Raw genomic sequence first — 15,375 nt, 5'->3', positions numbered from 1 at the left:
GTAGGAATCTGTGCTGCCAGGAGGAGAAGCAGGTTGCTAAGAGGCACAAGCATAACCAGAGAGAGGTCTGTGGGTTCTAAATCCAGTGCTTCTCCAGTATATCACATCATGACCTCACGGCATCAGGATCACCACGATGGATGCCCTGTCTCTTCAAAGAGCTTGCTGTAGAGCAGAAATAATGAGGAGGTGTTTTGTTTTAAAATGTAAAGCCTTAAAAAAAGGTTTAAAAAAGGTGGGGGTGGGTAAAACGGGTGAAGTGGGTTAAAAGTACAAACTTCAGCTGTAAGAGCCCTGGGGATGTATCTACCGTTAATAATAGTGTATTGTACATCTGCAGGTTGCTAAGAGAGTATATCTTCAAAGCTTTCATCACAAGAAAAAAATGCAGTGATGGATGTTAACTCGACTTATAGTAGTGATCATTTCACAACATATATAAATATCGAATTGTTGCATCACACACCTGAAACGAATATAATGTTTTATGTCAATTATATATATAAGAAGAGATGTAAAGCCTTTTAGTTTTAGGAGCTAGGAAGGCCTTCTTGCAATGGTGATGTGGCTGGGAATTAGGCCATGATGATCAGTCACATGTCAGCCAAAGCGAAGGGATGTCTTGGATGAGAGGATGGGGTGAGGGTGGGGAGCAGGACCCAAGTGTAGGAATGAAGGGCCGGTGTGGGTGGGAGGTCAAAGGAATTGGAGGATGACAGCACTGACTGACGACTTGTTGGGGCATGGAGAAATTGGCACAATGTTCATTTTGGTTGGTGGGTGGAGGAGCTGCAGGAGAGAAAGGCAGGGGGTGCAGGAAGAGCTTTATACTGTAAGGAGTTAGACTAAGAAGAAGTCAAAAAGAAAACAACAACAACAAAATGAGTGGCTTGGGATAGAAGTCCAATAGGCACCAAAAACTGTTTAGAACTGTTGTTTTGTGAGAATTTTGAATGTCAGGAATTCAGAGAGCTTGTAGACCAGTGCCATCCAAGAGAAATATAATGCAAGCCACATGTGTAATTTCAAGTCTTCTGGTAGCTACATTTAAAAAATAAAAAGAAACAAGTAAACTTAATCTTGTAATATATTTTATTTAAAACAAGATGTTTAAAATACTAACATTTCAATAAGTAATCAATATAAAAGTATTAATGAGATGTTTCACATTCCTTTTCTCATACTAAAGTATGTCTTCAAAATCTGGTGTGCAGGGCTTCCCTGGTGGCGCAGTGGTTGAGAATCTGCTTGCCAATGCAGGGGACACGGGTTCGAGCCCTGGTTTGGGAAGATCCCACATGCCGCAGAGCACCTAGGCCCGTGAGTCACAATTACTGAGTCTGCGCGTCTGGAGCCTGTGCTCCGCAACAAGAGAGGCCGCGATAGTGAGAGGCCCGCGCACCGCGATGAAGAGTGGCCCCCACTTGCTGCAACTAGAGAAAGCCCTTGCACAGAAACGAAGACCCAACACACCCAAAAAAAAAAAAAAAAAAAAATCTGGTGTGCAATTTGGACTGGTCACATTTCAAGTACTCAACAGTCCCATGTGGTTGGCAGCTATTATATTGGATAGTATAGTTCTAGACAGCTTCCTTCTGCATCGTCACATTTTTGTCCTTTATTTGATAAACTCTTACAAATGTAAAAAATGTATGATTCTTTTTATATGAAATTTCAAAGCAATTGAAACTAAAAAATTTATTACTTAGAGATGTATGCAGGGGGAGGATTATCACGCAAGTAAAGATGATATTCCTTTATTCCATGGGAGATACAGGAAAAAATAGGTAAAGGAGAAGAAAATTCAAATCTCCCCAAATCCTACCAATTAGAGATGACCACTGCTAGTATTTTTGCACCTTTTTAAGAAGGGAAGACTCTGGAATTGAATGATGGACCTTGATGCATCCAGAGCAGAGCAGGGTAGAGCCTGCTGCACTGTGGGCCTTGGTCATTGCTCCTGAATGAAGTTTTCAAGGTCAGGCTGGAGACTACAGAAAGGAAGAGGGAAAGCTTGGAACATTAGAGGAAGGCAGACCATGTTGGACCCTCAGACAAGTCTGAAGAAGCCCATTCCCATGGGAAGACACCCTAAGAGAAGAGAGAGCAATTAAGGACATTGACCTTTTTTTCTTCTTTAAGACATGAACTTAACCAATTTACTGGAATTTTTTAAAGAATTTACTTGGAAAAAAAAAAAAAACCAATAACCTCACAAACCATTAGGTACTCAGGCTTTCTGGAAGGGCAACTCTAAGTGCACACTCTGTGTCCAATTTGCGTTGTCATCTTGGAATGGGAAGAACATTGGAATGACAAGTTAGATTGAAAAGCTGTTAAAAGGCAGAGAGAATGAGTATCTAATCCATAAATGGAAAACTGTCAGTCCCTTACGTCTTTATAAGACTTGGTTTGATGGTAAATCAAGCAAAACTTCTGAGTTTTCAACCAGACCTTAATGGTAAAGAACATAAACCATTCAGAGAAAAGGTTTGGTTCTGCAGAGAGTACATTTGGATAATATAGTCTATTTAGAAGGAGGGGAAAGCTGAACAAAGAGTTGATATGTAGCTGCAGATGTGAAACCTGGCCAGTGATTTTGGAGGTGAAACCACCTTGGTCAATGACAATGATCTTCAGTGACCTTGCTCTGGCCATTGGGCTGGAACGTGTATGGCAGATAACAAAAACTCTGGGGCAGTAGGGACCCGGTCTGCCACCCTGATTCCTCTATCCAGCCCGCCCTGCTCAGTCATCAAGGATTTGTCTCTGGGTCATTGGTCTCCAAAGCTAAGAGAGCTGCCTCAAAGCTGGGGGTTTCCAGGGCTTTCCTTTCTCCCTGCTGAGAACTGGGAACCCCCATGAAGTCTAAATGGCAGCTGGAGGTTGTTGGCTATGTCAGGGAAAGACTCAGAGAAACACATCATGTGTAAAAGCCACTGCAGCATGGAAACCCGAGGGTCCTCTCTGATTCCGGGCTCCAGCGCTGCAGCAGACCCGCTGTTATGCCATAAAAACAACTGCGGAACAGCAAGCCTGGGGCTGCAGATGCGCATCTCCAACTCACAGCAGTCCCAGCAGCTCGGGCTTTTTTTTTTTTTTTTTTTTAACATCTTTATTGAAGTATAATTGCCTTACAATAGTGTGTTAGCTTCTGCTTTATAACAAAGTGAATCAGTTATACATATACAATATGTTCCCATTTCTCTTCCCTCTTGCATCTCCCTCCCTCCCACCCTCCCCCTCCCACCCCTCTAGGTGGTCACAAAGCACCGAGCTGATCTCCCTGTGCTATGCGGCTGCTTCCCACTAGCTATCTATTTTACATTTGGTAGTGTATATATGTTCATGACACTCTCTTACCCTGTCACATCTCACCCCACCCCCTCCCCATATCCTCAAGTCCATTCTCTAGTAGGTCTGTGTCTTTATTCCCGTCTTGCCACTAGGTTCTTCATGGCCTTTTTTTTTTGTTTTGTTTTTTGTTTCCTTAGATTCCGTATATATGTGTTAGCATACTGTATTTGTTTTTCTCTTTCTGACTTACTTCACTCTGTATGACAGACTCTAACTCCATCCACCTCATTACAAATACCTCCATTTCATTTCTTTTTATGGCTGAGTAATATTCCATTGTATATATGTGCCACATCTTCTTTATCCATTCATCTGTCGATGGACATTTAGGTTGCTTCCAGGTCCTGGCTATTGTAAATAGAGCTGCAATGAACATTGTGGTACATGACACTTTTTGACCTATGGTTTTCTCAGGGTATATGCCCAGTAGTGGGATTGCTGGGTCGTATGGTAGTTCTATTTGCAACCTGGAAGAAATGGACAGATTCTTAGAAATGCACAAACTGCCGAGACTGAACCAGGAAGAAATAGAAAATATGAACAGACCAATCACAAGCACTGAAATTGAAACTGTGATTAAAAACCTTCCAACAAAGAAAAGCCCAGGACCAGATGGCTTCACAGGTGAATTCTATCAAACATTTAGAGAAGAGCTAACACCTATCCTTCTCAAACTCTTCCAAAATATTGCAGAGGGAGGAACACTCCCAAACTCATTCTACGAGGCCACCATCACCCTGATACCAAAACCAGACAAAGATGTCACAAAGAAAGAAAACTACAGGCCAATATCACTGATGAACATAGATGCAAAAATCCTCAACAAAATACTCGCAAACAGAATCCAACAGCACATTAAAAGGATCATACACCATGATCAAGTGGGGTTTATCCCAGGAATGCAAGGATTCTTCAATATACGCAAATCAATCAATGTGATACACCATATTAACAAATTGAAGGAGAAAAACCATATGATCATCTCAATAGATGCAGAGAAAGCTTTCGACAAAATTCGGGCTTTTGATATCTTGGGAAACGCTTCTTCCTGAGCGGTTTCGAGTGCTCCCCCCAAGTAGATCAAAGAGCCGTTTTCTTCTCCATTTGGCTCAGTACAGCCTTGACCGTGTAGCTGGGGATGGTTAGAGCCTCAGAAATTAGGCTTGCTCTGAGGCTTTGCTCGTTTATCCTCCCCCTGCTGGCCATTCCGGCTTCTTTTATTGCTGCCCACGTGGATGAGCTCAAAAGACACAGACACATTTGCCTGCTGCAAAGATACTCACGGTTCCCAGAAACCAAGACAAAAGAGCATAGAGTGGTGAAGTTGAAAAGAGCATTGGTGAGGGACTCAGAGCCTGGGCTCTGATCTTGACTATGTCTTGACTGCCCCAAATAATTTTGGGGACGTCCCCTCACTACTCAGGGGTTTAGAGAGACTGGGGTGAACTGGCACTGACTGGTTTAGAACTGGGCTCCTAGGAGTCTGCTCAGGGGCTGTGGAAAATGGAGATAGAGGCAAGGAGAGGAAACTTCTAGCATCTTCCACCCATCCCAACTGGGGCAGGTCCACTTTTGCGGGTTAATTGTTTTACATACTAGAATCCCCTAGAAGCTTTGATTTAAAGAAAGGCTTACAAGGTTTAAACAATTTCAAAACCACTTAACTAGATGATCTCTTACATACAAAATTCTGATTTTTATGAGTTTTCCAATGTTTGTTAAATTTTGGACGTTTTGTGAAGTGCTTATTGTTGGCTGGTGCAGCAGATTCCTTATGGACTTCTGTATTCTTTTACAGAGTATATTAAAGACTATAAAGAGACATACAGTGATTTTTTGTTATTTCTTCTAGAGGGGTGGCTGTTGCCTTAATGATTACAGCAGTGGCTGCCAATTCATTAATGGTTGGAACATGTACTTAGAAATTAAGTACCTGGTTCTAGTCTTGACTATGCCACTAACCATGGCCTTGAACACATCCTTCACTCTCTTGGGAGGGAGGCAGTCTACTATAGGATTAGGAGCTTGAGATGTGCAGCCAGACTGCCTGGGTTCAAATCCCAGCTCCATCACTTGTTAGCTAAATGCTTTTGGATAAATTATTTTACCTCTCTGTGCATCGCTAAAATGGGAATAACAATACTGCCTATGTCACTGGGCTGTCATGAGTGTTAAATAAGTTAATTCAGGCAAAGTGCTTAGATGAAAGCCTTCCACAAATTACATTCCCAATACACATTAGCTGTGATTATTTTGGGGGTCTTTTTTTCCTTGTGTGCAATACGAAGTAGTTGGATTGAGTGACAGATAAAGTCATCAACAAGTTTATTAGACTGTACACCCTTGGGTTCACTGTTATATTTCCAGGGCCTGGAACCATGCCTGCCACACAGTTGCTTGTTGATTGAATGACAAAAATTCTGTATCTCTCCTTATAGGAACTATGTAAGAATCTATTTACAGAAATTTATTCTGCAGAAATGTTGCCTCGTGAAATTAAAAATATCCAAGTATTAAGATGAATAAATTAAGAACATCAACTATTTATGGAGAACTAACTCTTTTAGTCAGAGTCCGGTCAGGAAAACAAATGAGTTCAAGCCAGATAGTTCAGGAGAGGTCACTGAACTAATTACAAGAAGATCAGGAGAGCTAGAAAGCCAGCAGGGGATGGTGAGGCAGCCCAGAGATTAGCCATGACCACGCCAAGGTGGGTGGAAGAAAAATCAAGGACATGGCACTGCTGCCCAGATGCTGAGGAGCTGGAAGCCAGGGCTGTGGAGGGACGAGCTGTCTAGTGGGACAGATGCTGCCGGACTCACAGGCCAAACAGAGAGTAACCCGTCTCCAAACTCCCACCTACTCCTCCCATTGGCCAAATCCATCCAGGAGCTAGCTTGCAAAGGAGGATAAGAATTATAGTTTGCAGAGGTCACTCCACAGAGTGGTCCAAAGAGGTGCACACAAGGATGGCGAGTGGATTTGAGAGCAAACAGGCCCAGGAGCGGCACCCCAACCAGGCTGTGTACCAGGCACATTCTAGATGAGAGGCTGGCACACTATGGTCCACAGGTCAAATCCAGCCCACGTCCCATTTTTATAAATAAAGTTTTACTGGAACACAGTCACAACCTACATTATGTATTGTCGATGCCTGTTTTCACGCTATGTGGGCACAGTTGATTTGCTGGGACAGAGACCATATGGCCTGCAAAGCTTAAAACATTCATTATGTGGCCTTTTCAGATTATGTCTAACTTTCACAACCGACTGCCAGTAAGTATTACTATCCTTCTTTTACAAATGGGGAAACAGGCTCAGAAATTGTACCTGACTTGCCTGAGGATGAGCACGCCAGGCCTGAATGAAACCTACATTTGACCTCTATCCAGTCTGTTGCCAGAGTCTAAGAGCTTTCATTGTACCCCCTCTGCCTTCCCAACCTAACCAGGTCACCTCCACGGGTACCCTTCCTGCCCCACCGAGCCACCCGCAGCTCCTGCACCTCTGCTGAAGCAAAAATGTGACTTGATTTGGCATCTCTCTGTGATATGTCTCTGCCCCCTTTTGCCTCTCCATCAAATTCATGGTAGCTGAGTCACTGGAGGTTGCGTGAGTTGGAACGGGCCTTGGGTCATTTCACCGGAGAGATTCAGGAATATTCTGCAGCTTGAGGCTCCCTGTTTGTTAGACCGTCTTTTCCAGGTAGACAGCTGGCCCTTAAGAAGCTCACTCCTCCCCTCTCTCCTTGTCTGCACAGTCATCACAACTGAGCGGTAAGAGCAAAAGATTTGGGAGAACGTCTCTGACATAATGGAAATCAATGCTAAAATGAGATTTGCTTTACAAAATTTACAGTATAGCCAGTTCTTTAGGAATGCTAAAGTACACCTGTCTGATGAAAAAAAAAACCCTCAGAGTGGAATCTTATTGCCAACATTTCTCTGCTTGGCTGAGAGAGTCATCTTAGGTGATGGCATTTATGAGTCAAGCTGTGTTGCTTTTGTGCACAACCACTACAGCAGGAAGAAGCTGCTGAAATACACGTAAATTTATCTTTGCTGAGAGCTGGTTGTGAGGGAGATGTCACTTGCATTTGCTTTGTTCACACAGATGGTGAGAGATTGCATCTCTGGGAAGAATTTAAAGGGGTAAACGGAATGCATGTGAGATTAATGAAATTAGGATTTACATGTGATGATATACAAAAGGGGCATAGCCATGGCTACGGTGTTATTTGGTATTATTTGACTTAGCGTTTAGCCAACACAGGTATTTTTATAATATAATGAGTACGCTGTCTTGCCTCCATAAAAACTATACTCTTGACCCACTCCTCGTAGGATAGCTGACACCAGTGGTGTTTTTTAAAATCATGAGAAAACTCTGCTGACCACGCAAACACTCCTTCCGCCCTACTTCACTCCCTTCTCTGACCGTCTGAGGTTTGGAAGGACTTAGCTTGCTTCACAGGAGCTGGCAGAGGGCTGCGGCCACAGGAAGGATTGCAGTGGCACTGTCACCCTTAGTTCAGGCCGCAGGCACTTGCTTCTAAGTGGCTCGGGAGCTCAGGGATCTATTTCTGTCTGGGGGATCCAGGGTAAATTTGTAAACTCCTAGATCCAGAAGTTCACAAGTATTCCATGAGAGCAATCTGATGGCATGGGGAAAGTTGGGCTTCAGAGGCTAAAAGATCCCGATTTAAATCCTTTTCTTTACTAGCCAGTCCTCTCATGAGTCTGATTCTTTCCAGGCCTGAAGAGGAGGTTGGGATGTCCCTGTGGTAGGCTGAGTAAAGCCCCCAAAGATATCCAGATCCTAAGCCTTGGAATCCTGGGAATGCTACCTTATGTGGAAAAAGGGTCTGTGCAGATATGATTAAGTTAAGGATCCTGAGGTGGGGAGCTTATCCTGGATTATCTGGGTGGGCTTCTTATAAGAAGGAGGCAGAGGGCTATCTGACACAGAAGAGGAAGAGGGCAGTGTGATAAGGACAGAAGCAGAGGAAGATTTGAGGATGTTACATACTGGCTTTGAAGATGGAGGAAGGGACCACGAGCCAAGGAATGCGAGGACTGCTGGCAACCACCAGAAGTTAGAAAAGGCAGAAAAACGGGTTCTCCCCTAGAGCCTCTGGGGGAAGCATGACCCTGCTGACACTTTGACTCTCGCCCAGTGAAACTGGCTTTGGACTTTTGTCCTCCAGAGCTATAAGAGAATAAACATGTGCTGTTTTAAGCCACCAAGTTCGTGATATTTGTTATAGCAGCCACAGGAAACCGATACAGTCTTCCACTGTGGCAGTGGTGTATAAGAATCGTGCCAAGGACAGATGCCAAATAAAGCCAGAAAATCATGTCCAAAGCTAAGGGGTAGGATCTGAGGTAAGTTAGGTGTATCTGAGGTGACATTGGGGGTTGAGTCCAGTAACTGTGAGAATAAACCCACTCACTCTCCCAAGCTTAGGCTGGAGTGTAAGAAGTTGCTCCTGGTATTGGCACTTAGTGTCTGGCATAGCTTCTGCCCACCATCCCCTGTTATTCTACCACCATCCTGGTCTCCATCCTGCCCACCTGATTCACAGCCATGGTACTCATGTCAACTGGAACTCAGGTTCTGGGATGGTGGTGAGGGGCACACCTTCTGGATCCCATGTCCCTGATCAGGAACTGACTTTCACCCAGTTTGCCCTTTCCCTGCTGGGGAGTACAGATCAGAGTGAGTGGGAGATGGTTGGGTAATTTTCATGGAGGAAGCCCTTTAGGAGAGCCTAAGGACCCAGGGAGAGGAAGAAGCTATGGTGGAGGAAAAGGCTATGTAGTCAACCCACGTGGCCTCAAGCTCAGGCTATTGCCTGTAAGCTAAAGAGATCTACTGCCCTCCTCCTCCTCACCCTAAGAGCTCTGAAGTTGTCTCCACAGAACTTGAGGGGGCCTTGGCTAGGACAACAGCTTCTCTGTCTTCAGGAGCAAGCTTGGCAGGTGAGAGGCCTGATGGGGCTTCAGACCCCCATTTGGGCAGTGTAGACAAATGGTCAATGTTAAGACTGATTCACAGAGTTCCTGGGGCTTTGGAGGAAGGTCACACCCATACATACACTCACACCCCTCAGGGCTGCTTAGTGTATGAACTTCAGTCTCCCCAGGAACAGAACCCCAAAGAACCATCAGCACAGTTAAAAACAACAGCCACCAGAGCAGCAATAATCATAACAAAAGGTCCATTTTTCTACCTTCCAAGAAGTGTCAAAGACCTTTGCAAGAAACTTTGGATACTTACTCATATGCTCAAGGCTACTGGTCATCTCTTTGCATGAGGAGATAAGGAGCGTCCCTAGAGAGAAGGCAGCCTGAAGTCAGGGAGAATCAGGCAGACAAGTTAGGCCCAGGACTTCGGGCCTAAGAGCAGCATGGCATCTGCAGCCCAATTGTCTCCTGGCCCAGCCTGGAAGTGGAAGCTGGAGGACGGAAGAGTTAGGATGAATGGCAAAACCTCCTTCCTGCAGCCCACCTGCCCGTTTCATGTAGAATCAAAGCCAGTGTTGCTCCAGCAGGCTGTGCCAGGGAGATCCAGGACAGCTGCGCTGGTGGTTCTAAGTCTGACCTGAGACAGCGAGATGATCCTCAGCCAAGGCGAAAAGGGTCATTCATTCACAAGTAGTCACAGCCCTGTTGTTAGGACAGTGAGCTCTCCTCATACTGGGCTCGATGGTGTTGAATCCGAGAACAATTATGCTCCCTTTGTTGAGCTGAGTGAGGATATCAGATACAGCCTTTACTGGTGGGGAGACTGCACTGAAAGTCAGCATCCACTACTTTTGTCCTCACCCCATGGCCTGAGGTCACAGATGTCCTCTCCAGATTGAGTGACAGAGCAGAGAAAGATCCCATCAACACACAGTTTGCAAGAGGATAGCAAGAAGAAATGAGGAGGGGCAGAGAATCCCAAGGAAGTGGGACCCCAGACTTGGGGGTACTTGGAAAAGGGGACTTCACAGAAGAATGTGGGGTTAGCACAAGTCAGGAAAGAAGGTGCCAGCATTGGGCATGTTCCTTTAGAAGGTCTCAGGCTACCAGACCTTCCCCTGAGGGATCCAAACTAATGGCAAGTTCAATAAATCTTCAGTGTTTGTTTTCCTACACTGAGATCCATTAGACTCCTTAGTAAAGAATCCCACATACTTGCACATGATTGGTCAAGATCAGACGGGTGAGGCTAAGGCCAGGGATAGCAGTGGCAGCCCAGTTCTCTTTAGAGGGTTCTGGCTGGACAGGGTTAGAAACGGAACATTCTCAGGCCAGGAGGAGCAGAGAAAGACTGAATTCCCCGATTATTACCCTGTCTTGGTAAGGCATATCCTTTGAGACTGCAAAGGTGTGGCCCTGTCATTCTCTAGCTACTACCATTCACTGAAAATGCTGCAAAACACTGAGCACAAAGCCATGCATGGCCAGGAGGCCATGCTGCAAACTGGTTAAGTGCACTGACTCTGAATTAAGATGGCCTTGGCGTGGAGCCTGGTTCTGCTACTCAGTAGGTGTGAGACTGTGGGCAATTAACCCAACTATCCATGACTCAGTTTCCCCACTTACTGAGTGGCACTAATCATGCTATCTCCTCATCGAGTTCTTGGGAGGACTGAGACAACGCATGCAAAGTACTTGGCCCAGAACTTGACGGTATTAGATTCCTATGGCTGCTGTAACAAACACCCGCAAACTTAATGGCTTAAAACAACACAAAGTTAGTGTCTTACAATTCTGGAGGTCAGAAGTCTGAACGGGGTCTCACGGATCTAAAATCAAGGTATCAGCAGGGCTGCATTCCTTCTGGAGACAGAGGGAGAATCCATTCCCCTGCCGTTTCCAGCTTCTAAAAGCAGGCTTCATTCCTTGGTTTGTGGTCCCTCCCTCTATCCTCAGAGCTAGTAATGCAGTATCTTCAGATTTATCTATGATTCTGATGCTCCTGCCTTCATCTTTCACTCTTTTGATTACATCGGGCCCACCCACAGAATCCTGGATAATCTCTCCATCTCAAGATCCTAATTTAATCAAATCTGCAAAATCTCTTTTGCTATGCAAGGTAATATGTTCACAGGCTCTGGAGATTATGACCTTTGAGGGACCATTATTGTGTGGCCAGCACATTGACTTAAGTTGAATGCTTAATATATATTGGCCGCTCCTGTTTTTCTTATACCTCAACTGAATGTAAAAATAATAATTGGAGGTAGGAGTGCTTTCTCCTCTGATCTGAACACCACTGGGCTTTGGTGCCTTGAGGATGACAACCCACCACAGAGGCAGTGGAAACGGCAGCAGTGCTGGGTTGTAGGGGCTTGTCTCCAGCAGAGGTGTCCCTGGTGTTCCCAAGGGTTGTGTTACTACCCACGGAGGAGGCAGAAGTAGTTTCTGGTAGAAACTGTGATACCTAGCAGGCATGCCAGAGATGGCAACGCTAGACAGAAGCACTGATTCCCAGCAGGACCAGCCGCGGCGTCTGGTGGGAGGCAGCTTGACGACAGACTCCAGAAGCAATGGCCAAATGTGGTGCCCTTGCTTTCCCATAGCTTTACAGACTTTTATTGTCTCAGAGTAAGAGAAGAAGAAAATGACAATTGCTATGTAGTGAATGCCCAGACTTCTTGCCAAGCACAGGTTTATCCCCACTGGTCATGCCAAAAATAATGGGAAAGGCTTTGTAGAGGCTGGAACTCCTGCAGTAGCAGGTAGGGGCAAGAGCAGATTAGAAATGCAGATTCTTGCTCTTAATATGTGTATTGAGCATATCATTTTATTTTGATGCTTTGACATCTTGGGGCTCGTTGACACTGGCAGAGACTGTCCCTCCTGGGATTATCTAATTCCCAGAGAGAGCAAACAACTCACTGGAAGAGTGCCTTTCATATGCAAACTAGCCAGTTTGAAGCCCATCCCCCAAGCACGTCCTTCCTCAGGTTCTCACAGGGCTGTCACACTCAGGCAACTAGCTCCCTGCCCTAATCATACCAGACAACTTGGGATGGACTCTCCATACCAGAGCTCACTGAAATTTTTCAGGTTAGCTAATCTAAATCTGCTTACCCTGCCTCTCCCTTTCCTTTCCATGGAAAGCACAATAAAGTCTCTTGCCCACCATCTCCCCTCCCTCCTTCTCCCTCCTGACTGATCCTGGTGCTTCTCCATGTGGCCCTGCATGGCATGGCCTGCTCCCTCCCCTTGGGAACTGTGAGTAGCAAGCTCTCTTTTCAATGGCAGTTGTCTCCTAATATTTTGGCCTCCTCATACCTGAATAATGATAAAACCTACATTTTGAAACAATATACGCCCATATTTAATTCTGGACTGGTGTGGCCAAGGAAACCCCGGTTATATAAGTCTAGCTCTTAGCCCAGTGCCGAGCACCTGAGAGGAGCTCTGGAAATGCCTGACCTCATTGCTCCTTTCTCTCCCTTTCCTTGACTGTGACCTCATTGACTTGCTCTAGATGCTCTAATCTTTCCCCGCAGCTTCATTGCTTATACCTCTCAGGTTATGCTGGCTTCGTTCCTCTTCCCAGAGAGCTGTCTAAGCACTCCTCTCCCCTTGCTGTCCCACTTTGAGAGGCTGAGGATGAGGTCACAGTGTGGCTGGTGCATCAGCATTTGCATTGCTTAAGCAGTCAGAGCCTGAGCTAGCACTCTTTCCATCCACCCATGAGCAGTGATCTGTCAGTACCCTGATCCTGGAAACAGCATGCTCCTCCTCTTGAACTCGGTCCAAATATTGCACACATGAAACTTTACAGGTCAGTTTCAGCTCCTTCATTGTGGCAGCTCTGTAGGTGATCATCCAATTTTCTTATTTTGTTCATCTATTCCTACCTCACCTCCCCATTCTGCTCAGTCTAGAACTTACCTTCTTGGGTTTATCACTCCTCATTAGAACCTTCTCCAGAAAAGGTGCAGTGGGTTGTCTGAGTTTCCCCTGAAAGCTGAGCCTGAGAAAGGTAGTTAATTTGGGAGTGATTCTTAGAAGCCAAAGTGTGGGAGTGAGGAGTGAGATGGAGAAGGAGGAAAAGCCAACAGAGAATGTGCAATCAAGTTGGTCACCACTGTGGGCAACGAGGCTCAGTCCCCTGTGGGTCTCTGGGGAACTGTGCACAATGCACCTTGGAATTGTCCTTCTGAATGTCAGGAGGCTGGGACATTTATCCACCAACTCCTGTGACCCATTGGCAGAGGGTTTCCGAGGGGGGTGTTAACTCCTCCCTACTTCTGGGATGAGCCTGAGCCTAGGCTGAGTGGTCCTCCAGGGCTTAGGAGAAAGGTTGGAGGCAGAAAAGCAGGGAGGCCCTTGAGATGAGACTCAAGATGCAAAGCTGGCAGCACCCATAGAGCTGTCCACCTTAGGTGTGCTAAAATCAGGAGGGCTTATAAAAGGTGTCCCACAGAGGGTGGAAGTTAAACCAGTCAGCATTAGCTTTAGAAAAGGAAAAAGGAAAAAAAAGAAGCTGTGGACAGAGACAATGAATATCTCAGCAGCAACCAGGGTGGACAGATGATGGAGACTCCTACCCATAATACTTTGGCACAGGGTAAGGTCTTGGATTTTTAGATGACTTTCAGGAAGGGGGAAGGAAAACTAAAGAAGGACTAAGGGTAAGTTTCCTGCCAGCCTGGTGAAGAGGGAGCTTGAGGCTGACAATTTCACTGACATGTAAAACAAGGAGTTTTTGGACTTAGGTGCACACCCACCACACAAACATTTATTGAGTGTTTACTATGTGGTAGGCATCATGCTTGACATTGAGAATTTAAAAATGACGAAGACATGCCCCTTTGCTTCAAAGATGCACACATCCACTCAAAGGGGCAGACGTATAAGATGAGGAAGCTTCAAATATACATGTAATATAAATGTATAATAATAGGTATCTATGGGTATTAGGGAGCCTAAGAACAGGGGTGGAGGAGTGAGTGAAGAGAAGGATTCTTGAAAGAGAGGATGTTCAAATTGAGCCTGAAAAGATGAGTAGGAATTATCTATCTGGAGGATGGATGGGAGAGGTGGGAGGCTGTATAGGCAGTGAGAAGAGCGTGAGGAGAGAGTCAGAGGGGTGTGTATTAGTTTTCTATTGCTGCATAACAAATTGCCACAAATTTAGTAGCTTAAACTGACCCATATATTTATTATCTCACAGTTTCTGTGGGTCAAGACTCCAGGCACCACTTAGCTGGATTCTCTGCTTCAGGTTGTCACCCTGCTGCAAAAAACAATCATGCAACTTTCATGGTTCAATGGTGAGACTATAGGTTAAAAAAAACAAACAAACCTGTAATATATAATCTCTGCAGCCCATTTTGATAAAGTACAGGTTAATTTACTCCTTTCATGGCTTCTGCCTCCCACCAGAAACTGTGGTTCAATATCACTTTTTGTGTTTTGGAAGGAGGTAAACTTTAACTCAAATGCATGATTCTGACCTTGGAGACTGCATTCTCGTTAATTTCTCCTTTTCATAAGTTTTAAAATGTTTCCATCTGAGAAGTGATCATATGAACATGATGTTGACACTTTGCCAAGAAATGGCCAATACCAACAATAGCTCAGGAATGCAGATTTTGACACAGCTGAATTTGACGATTTGCATGTCTTGAGAAATTGTTGGAATTTCCCACTGAGGCATTGGAACCAAGAGGGCACAGCTTCATGGATTTACCTGAAATTTATTTATAACCTGTCCAACATACTGATTCCAAAGGGACTCAACATCCTCATAGGTTGTTATCTTCTCAACATCTTTCATTGAACCTGTCCCCAAGCTAGCTCTGGAATCCAGGGCTCCCAATAAGATTCAATGTGATGTTGTAATCTTAGGCCCGATTATCCTAATATTGGATTTACACAGTGTTTAGGAGGAGAGTGTTGGGGTCACTACTCTTCTGGAGCTGTATACTTTGGAATTGCCCAGAAGACTCTGTGCATTCTTCAGCCCTAGAAGTTGCTGTGCTTTCCTGTGTTGAAAGTTGCATTC

The sequence above is a fragment of the Balaenoptera ricei genome, chromosome 6 (assembly GCF_028023285.1).
Source record: "Balaenoptera ricei isolate mBalRic1 chromosome 6, mBalRic1.hap2, whole genome shotgun sequence".
Lineage (NCBI taxonomy): Eukaryota > Metazoa > Chordata > Mammalia > Artiodactyla > Balaenopteridae > Balaenoptera > Balaenoptera ricei.
Note: the sequence above shows the minus strand (reverse complement) of the source record.